We start from the raw sequence: 12,947 nt of genomic DNA on the forward strand, positions 1-12,947 counted from the left end.
TTTACAGACCACTATGCCAGCATATAATAGTCTTGATCCTATATACTTCTTGCCTCAGGCTGAATCAAGTACAGTGGAAGCAAGTCAGCATGCCAACACCAACAGCCATCCCACAGCGTTCCTGACAACTGTGCGACTAACAACTGATTAGAATGACAGTCGCCAATGTGTATCTGAGTCTGATACAGTAGCCTCTTGATTCAGCAGTCAGCGTCAGCTATTTGATGACCATTCTCCTTATTTGTATGCAGGAAGAAAAGTTGCTTTCAACAAATATTGTCCCACACTTTCTATCGCATGTCCTCATCATTTTCCTTACAACAAAACATCCAGTTTGGGGTCAGGGAATGGTTTTGTTGCCCAAGAACTATCAGCTTCAATTGTGCAACTTGAATTTGCTGGAATATGACAGAATCCCACCTAAAATAGTGAATTTGAAAGCATCCTCTGTATGTTTTCTAAAATCTTATTTATTGATTTCCCCCCAAAAGCATCCTCTGTCTGCTTGTGTGGTGTGTGTGTTTGATAAGAGTTAACATGCATGTGTATATTTGTGATTGTGTGTATGATGATGAGAAGAAGAAGATTTTTTTATTTATACCCTTCCCATCTGGCTGGGTTGCCCAAGCCACTCTGGGCGGCTTCCAACACATTAAAACATAATAAAACATCAAACATTAATAGTAACAATCTGATCCAATACTGTATAAAAGTCACAATAACTTAAAAATAAACAACTTATATCATATAAAGCAACATTCAACAATACCTCGGAATCTAATAGTAAACAGTAAAATGAAACATCAGCAAATAATTAAACAGTTCACACTTATCAACCACAATAAAGAATTACCAATCTATAATCAATAAAAATAGCAGCAAATCACAATGCACAAAAATACCACAACACATACAAAACCATGTAAAAGGGTCAAATTGAGAAACAAAAACACACAACTTATAAAACTATATCTATATCTATCTATCTATCTATCTATCTATCTATCTATCTATCTGAACTTCTCTTCCCAGCTACTGCTGCTGTTCTCAAAGTCATCGACTGGGAAAAGCTGGGTGGGCCGAGGCAGGTGGAAACACCATTGCCTGATTATGTGAAGTGTGTGTACGTCTATAAGGTGTGTGAGATTTTCTATGTGGTGAGTGTGAGATTCTATAAATTTCTGGCCTTGAGCATATTTGCGTCTGGCCTTGTCCACTATAGTAATGTGTCCCCCAACCACTTTCTCCTGATGTAATGTGGCCTTCAGCCCTCCAAAATGTTTCCCACTCCCAACCTAGTTGATTGGTGAGCAAAGTATGATTCCCTTCAGTTCTGCACTCCACAGGCACCTGGCAATTGGAGTCAAGTTTTCTTGCTGGCTAGGATAGGGAAAGCATGCTCCCTTCAACTGTTCCTTATCTGGCTGATGGATGGGACCAGATTTGTCTGCTCCTTGCCATGATTTTCTTCCTTAGATACAAGGAGTGTAGCCTCCCAGTAGGTTCTATAGCTGATGGTAGAAACCAGAGAGTGAATCATTATCTGGGTGGGTAGGTGTAAATGGACTAGGTGCATTCCTGTCTAAAATGCACTTCCAATAAGCATTGGGTCTGAGAGAGTACCTATCTACTATTGCTGTGGCAGGCCACACTTGTAATATTCCTAAATTAAAAGAGCAAAGCATTTCTGATGGATTGTTCTTAGCAACTAAGATAAAAGTGGGTTTTAAAAATACAGATATATACATTCAGTATGATAATTTTGCTCCATGTTGTGATAGGGGCCTGATTTAGTAAATGTCCACTATATCTCATATGTGCCACATACGTTTTTAATTAATGGTAATAATGATTGCATGCACCAGGGCAGATATTGCATCAAAATATTGTAACTATTATTTGCTTAGTAATTATCATTTGTTTGCAATTTATTTTATCTTTAAAAAAAGTTTGGTCACATTATGCAGAAAAAAATTAAGAGATAGTTTTAAAAATTGGTTCATGCGGTTTCATCTGGTATAATTTTAAACCCATAATGTAATGCTAAACAATACGCATCTCCAAACCTTTTCCAAGGACGTTAACTCAATTTTTAACCAGATGTTTGCTATTAATAATGGATTTAGGTAAATTTATGGAATAGTAAGCTTTCTTTGAGAACTCAAGGTAGGTGGAGGGAAAAAATCATTGTTTGAAGAATTGGCCTTCATTCCAGCATAAAACCCTATAGCAATGAGTGATCACATGGACTGGGGGCGGGGGAACTTATCTCAATGAAGAGTGCATTTGTCTTGCTCTTTAAAAAAAAGTAGAACTGAAATTAAAGTAAAATTTAGATGATCATTGCAGAAATTATCCCAAATAGAAAAGAATACAGATAAAAAGCTGATAGAGGATTAGGGTAATAAACATCAGAGAGCAAAAGGATAAATTTAAAAGGATAGAGTCAGCTGACCCAATATCATAAATGTTCCATTTAAACAATGAGAAAAAGCCCATGGCTTTCTGTTCACTAATCCTTTTTCCCCCTTGCCAGACATTTTGGCACAATTTTCTAGAAGAAAAGACAACTAAGTTTTCCCCACCCCATGAGTGGCTCTCACATGCTGAGGCTGTGGTGACTAGTGTTTATTGGGACTGGTAGGGCAGCAGCAGGGAGGCCAACAGTAGCTGGAGCGGGGTCAAAGGCAGGCAGACCCAAGTAATTCAATTTTTATCCACATCATGGATGTGGGTCCACATCCACATTGTGGACTTGGTTTGCCACTCACTGCACCTCCATTAGTGTGCCAACTTGAATAAAATATTGTAGGGCCCCAGGTAAGCCCCACCCCGCATAATCAATCACATGATGCAGTGCACACAGACCATTTGAATGGGAATGCCCATCAACTTTGTGGAGGCCTAGCCCTCTCAAATATTTTATTGCTGGGGCTGAAGCCACCACGGTCCCTAGGCATTGGCTCCTATGGAAAGAGCCCATGGAAAAGGGCTTCGGATGATGAACACAGTGCCCAGCAGTGGCAGGTAAAGTAAAAGGACCTCTGGATGGTTAAGTCCAGTCAAAGTCAACTATGGGCTCATCTTGCTTTTCAGGCCGGGGGAGCCAGCGTTTGTCCACAGAGAGCCTTCCGGGTCATGTGGCCAGTATGACTAAACCACTTCTGGTGCAACAGAACACTGTGATGGAAGCCAGAGCACACGAAAATTCCATTTAACTTCCTGACACAGCAGTACCTATTTATTTACTTGCACTGGTGTGCTTTCGAATAGGTTGGCAGAAGCTGGGACAGAATGATTGGGGCTCACCCCATTGAACTGCCAACTTTCTGATCAGCAAGCCCAAGAGGCCCGGTGGTTTAGACCACAGCACCACTAGCATCCACCACATCAGCAGTGGCAGACCTTGGGGTCTCAAATTTCAGTAGTGCCCTATGCGACACAAAAATTCAATGTGCCCACCTCTTGCCTTCCATTCTACATCACAGTTGTACATCATCTTCGAGGCTCTGCACCCAGTGCAACCGAACCAGTTGTGCTCCCCTAAATCTGCCTCTATGCCCAGATTTATTCATTTGGCAAAGGTGGTCTTTGAGATATATTTGGCTTTTACTACCAAAGGTTACATACAGTCTTGTTTTATTCTTACAAACTTGTACATAGAGCACATGTGTACACACAAAGACTTGTTCTATTGTGCATAGTCTTTTTTCCCATCTGCAAATGCATATTCAATGCTTTTTTTATTAGAACTATGATTTATTGTAACATTCACAGGAAAACCACAGGAAAATTACCTAGAAGACCTCACATGAATTGCTTGCTTCTTGACTATATCATAGTTTTCCATTTCAGTCAAGATGATCTAAAAATACAAAGGTTTTGCCAAAGTGAAAAATGCATTTGGTGGAGGCAATAGATATTTTATTGAGAATATGCAGAATTTGTCATTTAAAATCTGATAGGGGCTTTAGCTCACAAATATCATAAAGCTTTAACTACAGGTACAATATTTTTTGCTTTTATAATGTATTAAATTGGTGCTAGCCACAGGTTAATTTTGAATAAACGTGAGAATCTTGTTATGCTGTTATAACACTTAATGAAATACCAGCCATAGGATAAATCAATAGAAGCCCCACCCTTAGTCATATGTCTGAAAAATATGTAACAAAATACTATTATATGCTTGCATTTCATGTTGGGTTATGAAAAGATGACCCATTTTGGAAGGTTGCCACCAGCAACAGTATGGGTTTCTTTCTCTTTTATTTGTGCCTAAAATATTGTGGATACTGAGAGGATTTAATAAGATATATTTTTCTTTTAAGGCAAAGGTATTAGTAATGTTGGTAATCTCAAAATGAGGCACCATTCTGCAACATGGTAACTTTCAATTACAGTGGTATCTCAGGATGCGAACAGGATCCGTTCCAGAGCCCCTTTCGCATCCTGAATGGAACATAAGACACGACGGCGCATCTGCGTATGCGTGGGTCGTGTTTTGCCGCTTCCGCGCATGCACGTGACGTAATTTTGAGTGTCTGCGCATGCGCGAGTGGCGAAACCCAGAAGTAACGTGCTCCGTTACTTCTGGGTTGCCACGGAGCGCAACCCGAAAGCACTTAACCTGAAGCACATTCAACCCGAGGTATGACTGTAGTGCTATTTTTCTAGAAAAAGAGGTGCCGGAACTCACCATGAACACCTCCCTTCTTCTCATAGAATGGCAATGGTATAATTTTTTTTAATTTTTTCCAACCAAACCTTCATTTGAAAACTTTTGGACATCCACCCTGAATGATGATGATGTGAAAAACTGCATATGTTTTTTTTAATTAAAGCAAGATAGAATAGCTGTAGCTGTGGTTCTGGCCATGCTACCAGACTTAATAAGCCTCAGTTGATCTAAGAGACCATCTTAACAATCTTTAATAGATGCAACTGGCCTGTCCCTGTTTTTCATCCAAAGTCAGCAGCCCTTATCTAGCATGAAAGGATTGTATGAGAAGGAGAGGCCCACCCAACGAGGAAGCATTGCCACTTTCTCTACTTCTTGTCAACCTTTTCCCTATCCAAATCCTACCTTTCCAAGTCATTTTAGTTTGAGATTGAACAGAACAACAGCTAAAATATTTATGGCTAGGTAAGTCTCTTACTATGTGAATTCAGTCAGTGTCAGACCATTGGGAATATAAACCAAAGTCTAGATGAGTCTTTGGGTGAGTAGAATGGGATTATTAAGAGCAAACAGAGGAGCCAAAAACAACACTCTGTTTTACATTTATGTCCTAGTTTAGCCAGATTTCAGTCTTCAGACAGTGTTAAATTAATCTTCAGTAGCCATGCACATTTTGTCTATCTCTTAAGTTTCAGCTTTTGGTACCAGTGTCCTGAATGTCCTAAATTTAAATATTGCTATCTCTCTGTCCCCCTCATCCCGCCCTGCATACAATTTTCATCGAGGCACTTTCTGTTCAGAGTCTTGGTATAATTTAACAATTTAATAATATTTATTCATAATTAGGAGTTATGGGTTTGCATATGGCACCTAATTATTCTGGATGCTTATATTCCAAGCAGACAGTGAATAGCACCATAAAGCTTTCTCATCCTAACTGTGTGAATGGGCAACAAAATAGGCCATAGAATTCAATAAAAAATAAGGAGAAAATAAGACACGTTTGTTTCTGGGTATGACTGTTGTGGTGTCTGAACTGGCATTTTTTAAAATCTTGGGGTCATAGTAAAATAACTTCACAAGGACACACCTTCTGTTCTAGCAACTCACTGTTCCAACCGTTGCTTGTTTTGCTCCATTACTTCTTCTGATGGATGCCAGCAATTCTCACAAGATCCAAACAAATACAGGGAAACAATTTTCCATAAATATCCTCAAGTCTGATTTATAATTTAACCTCATCTTATTTCCTCCATAGTAATGGGGTTGCAGACTGAGCCAGAAGCCTTTGGGCCCTGGTAAGGTAACCTCTTCCAGCAGGGCTTGGGCACTGGAGTTGGAGCCTTTTCTCTCTGTCTGCACATGTGTTAGAGATTTACAAAATTAAGCATAGTAAGAGTTTGAATGACCAAATTGCAATCCTATGCACAATGGAGTAAGTCAAACTGAACTTAATGGGACCATACTAGAGAGGGATGGGGAGAAAAAGAGAGATTTAAGTAAAAGTATGAATTATATTTTCAGAGTGAATAAAGAAAATAGTCTCTTTCACAATATCAGCGATTAGGGTCATCCAGTGAAATTAATTAATAAAGCTTAAATGGAAATACCTTTTTCAACATACAATTTTGTTCCCTTACATTGTTCTTCCTATTTGAAGCTTGTCCTATTTGAAGCTTTTTCTCAGACTTCCCTATTATTTTGCCATTTGCAAATTTTAGGAGTATGTTTCCTTTTTCTGGCCTTGAGGAAAGAGTTCTGCATGTAATATATACTAGAACCGACTGAAATTTACTGGATATTATATCAAGCCACTCATTACTCTTTAGTTATGAATTTTCAACCAGGTGTAGAGCCACACATCTATTTGATTCACATTTTTTTTAAATGAATATGTTTTTCATGCCTTGTGTGGCTTCACAGATGCTGATGAGCTGTTAATTTGTGCTTTGTTTTCTGTATGAATTTCACATGTTGTCACAAAATATTGTTCAAGCAAAGTGAATGTTCCCTCACTCCCACCTCCCATCTTTCTTTTAATAACTCTGCATGGACCCTGCTCAGTCTAACATAATGTGGCTTTGTTGCATGTTGAGGTCCCCAGGTCCACCCCAGTAACTCACACATCACACAGAATTTTTTGTTTAAGATTTTTGGCATAATTTTGGCCACCACTTTATTAAAATACAAATTTGTGAGTGGTTGCTTAGGCATTGGTTGCGACTATCTGCCCCCACCATGGGGGACAGACTGACATTCCGCACGATGCGAAAGTCAGAATGGGGGAATACACTTGGGGGTTACGCGGAGCAGGGAACCTGCCCTCACCCCAAATGCAACCAGGAGCTCATTGCTATGGCCCGAGCCCCCTTGACAGAGTGGACAAGCAATAGTTAGCCCCCAATTCCTTTAATGGAATCCCTTGCAGCAGCAGCATTAGAGGGGCAGGCACAGCCAATCCATGCCCCTAAACCAATGCCTAACCGCAACCTTACAAGTTGTGACGATTTGCTACGCAGTAGGCAAAAACCAAATGGCCCCAGCCAAATGGACAAAATTCCTACCAGGCCCCCGCTCCAAAGCAGACGACCCCATGACAGGCATAGCAAGGTCAAAGCGAACAACCCTATTCTAGGGAGGGAGGGACGGGCAATCCTATGCACGGGCGAAAAGAGGAAGCCCTAGCCTCGTGCAAGGAGTTTTAGTATTTCTGGCTGTCAATCAATAAATGGCAACATTAACTTCTTCCCAACAACAAGGGAAGCCCCAATCGCATCAGTGGCCAACAATCAGTTAGCCCGCCCCCAACTTTGGAGTGTCCTGGTGGCCCCCACCGCAACACGTGCTCTCCATGAAGGAGAACACGCTTTCTGAAAAAGACACACATCCCACCAATTACCACAAGTACTATGAATGTACCATAAATACACCTTTACTTTGCAGAAAACTTTTAAAGGCTGGGAAAGAAAGGAACAAAAGAGAAAGAAAAACAATGAGGAAAATCAGTAACGATTAGCTGATAATTCCACTTCTGATTTTTATTTCAGTTATATCATCTGCTAAGCATGGATTTGTCCCTCTCTCATAATACTAGAAATCCAGAGCCATCTGAAGAAGCTGAACAGACAAAAGAAAGCAGTTCTTCACGCTATACATAGTTAAGCTATGGAATTCGCTCCCAGAAGATGTAGTGATGACCACCAAGTTGGTTGAGTTTAAATAAGGATTAGACAAATTCATGGAGGACAAAGCTTTCAATGGCTATTAGCCACAATTGCTAAGTTTTATATCCCCACTTTTGGAGTATGTCACTGAATATCAGTTGCTGGTAATCACAAGTGGGAAGAACACTGTCATTCTTGGTTTCTCTTTGTGGGTTTCCCATAGACATCTGGTTGGCCACAGTAAGAAAAGAGAGATGGGCTAGATGAGATTGTGGCATAATCCCGTATAGCTTGTTTTATGTTCCTAAATAAAAAACCTTTACCCTTCTATTTAACTTGGATTTCCAGAACAAAGTTTCATGGGAAGTAGGAATGAGCATTGCTGTATCCAGCTGGTGGTTCCTTTGTCAACCAGATTACTTGTCAGTAATCAGGGCCAGGACAGCCAGTTGATGTCTCATAGAAAGAGGTAATGGTTAGAATATAATTGGAAATGTCTTATGCCACTTTTCTTTTTACATTCTTGAGCAAACCAGATATGATGTTAATTTTTTTTTACATTAAATAGACATATTTTAAATACTGGAAATAGCAGCTGATTGTGTGTCTGATAAAAATTGGGATCACAGCAGGTAGGGAAGGAAAGATTAACTTTCCTCCCCTGCTCGGATCCTGCTGAAAAATGCTCCTTTGAATATGTTTTTTGCATTGGAAGGAAATTTTCCTTTGCAACATACAGATGCAACCCATTTTTAGACCTATGTCATAAACCTATAAATACTTATTCGGGATTAAATCCCATTGAACAAAGAATGAATATTGATCTGTTTATTTTTTGATAATTATTAGCTACTCACTTTTCTAATTCCTCCCTCTATATTTGTATACAGTCTGGAGAGGATGAACATTTCCATTGTCTCGAAAAAATGACAGATTTTAGATAATGCGGATAGCTCATTTTCAAAACAAAAATCACAGAATCATAGTCTTTCTGCGTATAATTTCCACCAGGACTGGATTTAATAAGTAAACATTTAATAAGTTTATTGGGTAAGTATATGTAACATGTTTGTTTCTGTTACATTAAGGCTGGTAAAAATGCAATTCGCTTCTTAATATTTGAAGAGCATTTTGAAAACCACATTTATACTACTAAGATGTCAATCACTTCTTAATTTATCCTGAGCAGAAATATATGTGTAAATGACCATATATAAACATACAAATGTTCTTTAAAAATGTTCCTTACAGCATAAAACTGCCCACTGTTCTTTTCCTATTATTTCAAGATTATCCATAGAAACATCTTTTAGGAGGAAAAATAAATCAAAATTAAATTTATTTTGCAGGTTGGCAGCAAGTGATTTCTAAAACAAGATGAAATCCAGCGATAGTAAGCATATTAAATGCTGCCGAGTCAAAAGAAGAAAACCAATATCATACAGTGGAAGGGTTTTTTTTTATATATTCTAATAATATACAAGTCAGACATTTCATTTTGAAGAAACCTTTCTTTGGGTTGCCGTATATTTTGATTAAATAAATTGGCAAGGAAGTATGTATAATCGTATACAAAGTAGCTTAAGGGATAAGGCACGAAAGGAGCAATCGTACTTTCCACCTGGGAGCAATGGAGTTGCAAGGAGCACTTCACAGCAGGCAAAACAGTTTCATTCCATGTTTTGCTTGTTCCAAACTGGAACAGCAGAAACTCCCAGATCAGTCCCATTGTTGGTAGCTGGGCCAGTTTATGATCCAGTGGATCCTTGGCTGCACCAGTTCCACTCATCCCTCACCCAAGAAATGCTCCATTTGGGCTGCTTCCCTTGGGTACTACGGGCAGGGAAACCACTGGTGGTAGCTTTCATCCACCTGTGCTTTCTGTGGGTACAACACGGACCCTTACCATGGTTGAGGCTGCCCCCCACAATGCCGTCAGAGCTCAGTAGAGCAGCCAACCCCCCTTTCAGCATGGCAGCATTGTTCTGTGAACTTTCACTCACAGACATGGATCTTTCTGGTGCTGCCTGAAGCCCTAATCAGTTTGGCTCTGACTCTGATGCTAGCAAACGTTTCTTGAAAGAAATATAAGAAATACACCACAAATCTTGGGACCATTTTGATATCTGAACGAAACTGGAGTCAAGTCAATTCCTCTTTAATAAAAGTCAAAGTAGCTGAAGGTGAGAGAATGCACCTCTCCCAGAATTTTATTTTGATGCTAAACTTGGCTAGATATGGCTTTTTCTGGGCCACATTTTCGTATCATATGTAGCTTTTGTTCTTCTGTAATAATTTAATGTTTATTGCAATGGGCACGACACAGAAGAAGTTACATAATATACTGTAGCCCCATTAAAATCAATTATTTCAGATTTCTTTTAATGAGACTTTAATATATTTGATCTTTTTTTTTCTGGGTTGCACCCAAAATGTTCTTTAGGCTAAATCAGTTATCTCGGAGAATGAAATAATATATGGGACTACAATGAACATGTATGGCGGGAAAATCACTATGCTGATTAATTATACTATATACTAATTTGACTTTAAAAAAATCTAGTGCATTGCATAGCATCACTTTTTTAAAAAGAAAGAAAGTGCATGGAAATGATAGTGATACGTGATGATAACTTGCTTTTGTAAGTAATGTGGGGGAAAGGCATGTCACCTTTGGAAACAAATAAAGAATGCTTTATGAAGATCGCTTATTGCTGGGCTGCTGAGTGACCTAAGATAAGGAGAAAACAAACCTCTTTTACAGGGTTGCTGTGATTAACGAAAGGTCCACCAGTTGGCAGCCTATCATCAATGGAAGCTGGCTTAATTCAAATATCCCTCTTGCTATTAGTACATTTTCTGTCTTGGTGGCTGGCACATTACTGAAGTGTGTGAGTGTGTTTACACATACACACACTCTCACACACACTGACTGTAGGCTTGAAATTTTCACCGCAGTAATAACAAGTGTACCAGTCCCTGTGGCAGGCATCAGATGGGCTGCTGCCAGGTCTTTGAACTACAAAAATAAATACAGAATAGAACAGCATTGTAGTGGCCAAGCCTGAGGCCTAGTCATCTGTCTTATAGCATGCTCTGGTAAGAGTGTTTGGCTTGGACTTTTTCCATCACATGTGGTAGCTGTGAGAGTCGAAAGGTGGGAGGGAGGGAGGAGGCAGTAGAGAACAATGTTAAGACAGTGCATTTTAAAGTGTGTTGCCTTTACAACCCTCAGGAAACGCAATTCTCACAGGAGCCATAGAGCAGAAACTTCTTTTGTTGTACCTCTGCGTGTGCAAATGTATAGATCAGTTTGTGACATTCCCCCCTCCTCTTCCTCCCCGGTTCTGAAAGATTATGATGAACTGGTACGCATACTTGCACACTGTAACATGTGGTTATAGCTAGGCCAGGATTTGTGATGAGTTGTGTGTGCACAGTCTTCCTGGTAATTTTAACATTCTTGACTTATGGGGCTCTTTTCAGTGGAAAAGCTCAAAACCAGAGAATGTGGAATGAGGGGTAGCTGGATATTTGTTAGTTTTGGCTGAAACATATTCCCCTTCTCTTCCCTTCTGTGGACAGTATAGAACAAATTGAAGTGATATAGGGCCCTCTTTTCCTTTCTTTACATGTTTCTAATAAAAAAAAAATCTCTCCCCAATCTCCTCTTATTTATATAATGCATGTGATTTCCCTCCTCCACAACACAGATAATGTATGTGGAAAAAATATACCATAGTCATCAGCTGGCTGCCATGGTGAGAAAGCCCACCATTTTGCGCTGATGAATTTTATTCTATTAGAGATTGCGTGGAGCAGCAGAAAAGTATTTTTTTTCAACACAGCAAAAAATATTTCTGCTATAAAGGTAAAGGGTAAAGGGACCCCTGACCATTAGGTCCAGTTGTGGCCAACTCTGGGGTTGCGACGCTCATTTCACTTTATTGGCTGAGGGAGCCGGTGTATAGCTTCCGGGTCATGTGGCCAGCATGACTAAACCGCTTCTGGCGAACCAGAGCAGCGCACAGAAACGCTGTTTACCTTCCTGCCAGAGCGGTACCTATTTATCTACTTGCACTTTGACGTGCTTTTGAACTGCTAGGTTGGCAAGAGCAGGGACCAAGCAATGGGAGCTCACCCCATCGCGGGGATTCAAACTGCCGACCTTCTGATCAGCAAGTCCTAGGCTCTGTGGTTTATCCGACAGCCACATAATAACGAATATACATTGATTGTTCTGTTCTCACAGTGGCCAACCAGATGCCTGTGGGAGCCTGCAAGCAGCAGTCTGACCAGTTGCTGATCCCAGCAATTGGCATCCGGAAGCATAATGTGTCATGTGCCAAGAGTCAGTTTCACCTGCTGAACAGCAGCCTGAAGGGGGAGAAGGTGAAGTGTCTCCACCTGCAGCTGATCAGCCTTCAAGGACTCAGAGGAGAAGGCACTGATGAGAACCAGCTGGCTTCAGCCTTCTTAAGCAGAGCTTCCAGCAGCAGGCAAATGCTGGTGACAATACTTGTAGTTTCTGGCCCTACCTTGCTGCTTCCTGCTTGTCTTGACCCCATGATCAATGGGTTCCCTGGACAATCTGACCCCACGGATTGCTGTTTGCTGGACCCTAGGACCCTAGGACTGGACCTGATTTTGGGTGCTGACTCTGCTTCCAGGCAAGTACACCTCAGAGACTCTTCTGGTTGGCTGGGCTATTATTCCACGTTGTTGCTCGGCAATGAGACTATGACGTAATGTCTCTGACAGTGAAGGTATAACATAGTATCATGGCTAGTAGTTGTGCTCTCCATGAAGTTATCTTATCTTCTTTAAAGCCATTTAAGTGACACTCCTATTTTGGAAGGGTTATGGGTATTGCTGAACAGCTGCAGCACTGTTTGCAACTCTAGCCGTGTCTATTAAGAAGTAATACCAATTGTATTCAGTGGGGTTTATTCCTAGGTAAATAGGGTTAGTATTCCAGCTGATTAAGGGGGATGCAAAGCTTGGGTAAGGTTCTTTGTTAATATTTTATTAATAATTTCAACATAACATTTTATTAAAAACCCCCATATCATCCTTAAATCCCCCCCTATTTTTTCCTCCCC

At 40.2% G+C, this 12,947-nt stretch overlaps 1 long non-coding RNA gene across 1 annotated transcript in view; it reads right to left on the minus strand.

Annotated features, from left to right (window-relative positions):
- The window catches only part of LOC310742568, a 32,748-nt gene extending 20,118 nt beyond the window's left edge, over positions 1-12,630 (minus strand). The window contains exon 1 of the long non-coding RNA XR_014538565.1: positions 12,384-12,630. This is a non-coding gene — a long non-coding RNA (uncharacterized lncRNA). The remainder of the gene's footprint in view (positions 1-12,383) is intronic.
- Between the last annotated feature and the right edge of the window lie 317 nt (positions 12,631-12,947).

This window comes from Podarcis filfolensis (assembly GCF_964270895.1).
Source record: "Podarcis filfolensis genome assembly, chromosome: 9".
Lineage (NCBI taxonomy): Eukaryota > Metazoa > Chordata > Lepidosauria > Squamata > Lacertidae > Podarcis > Podarcis filfolensis.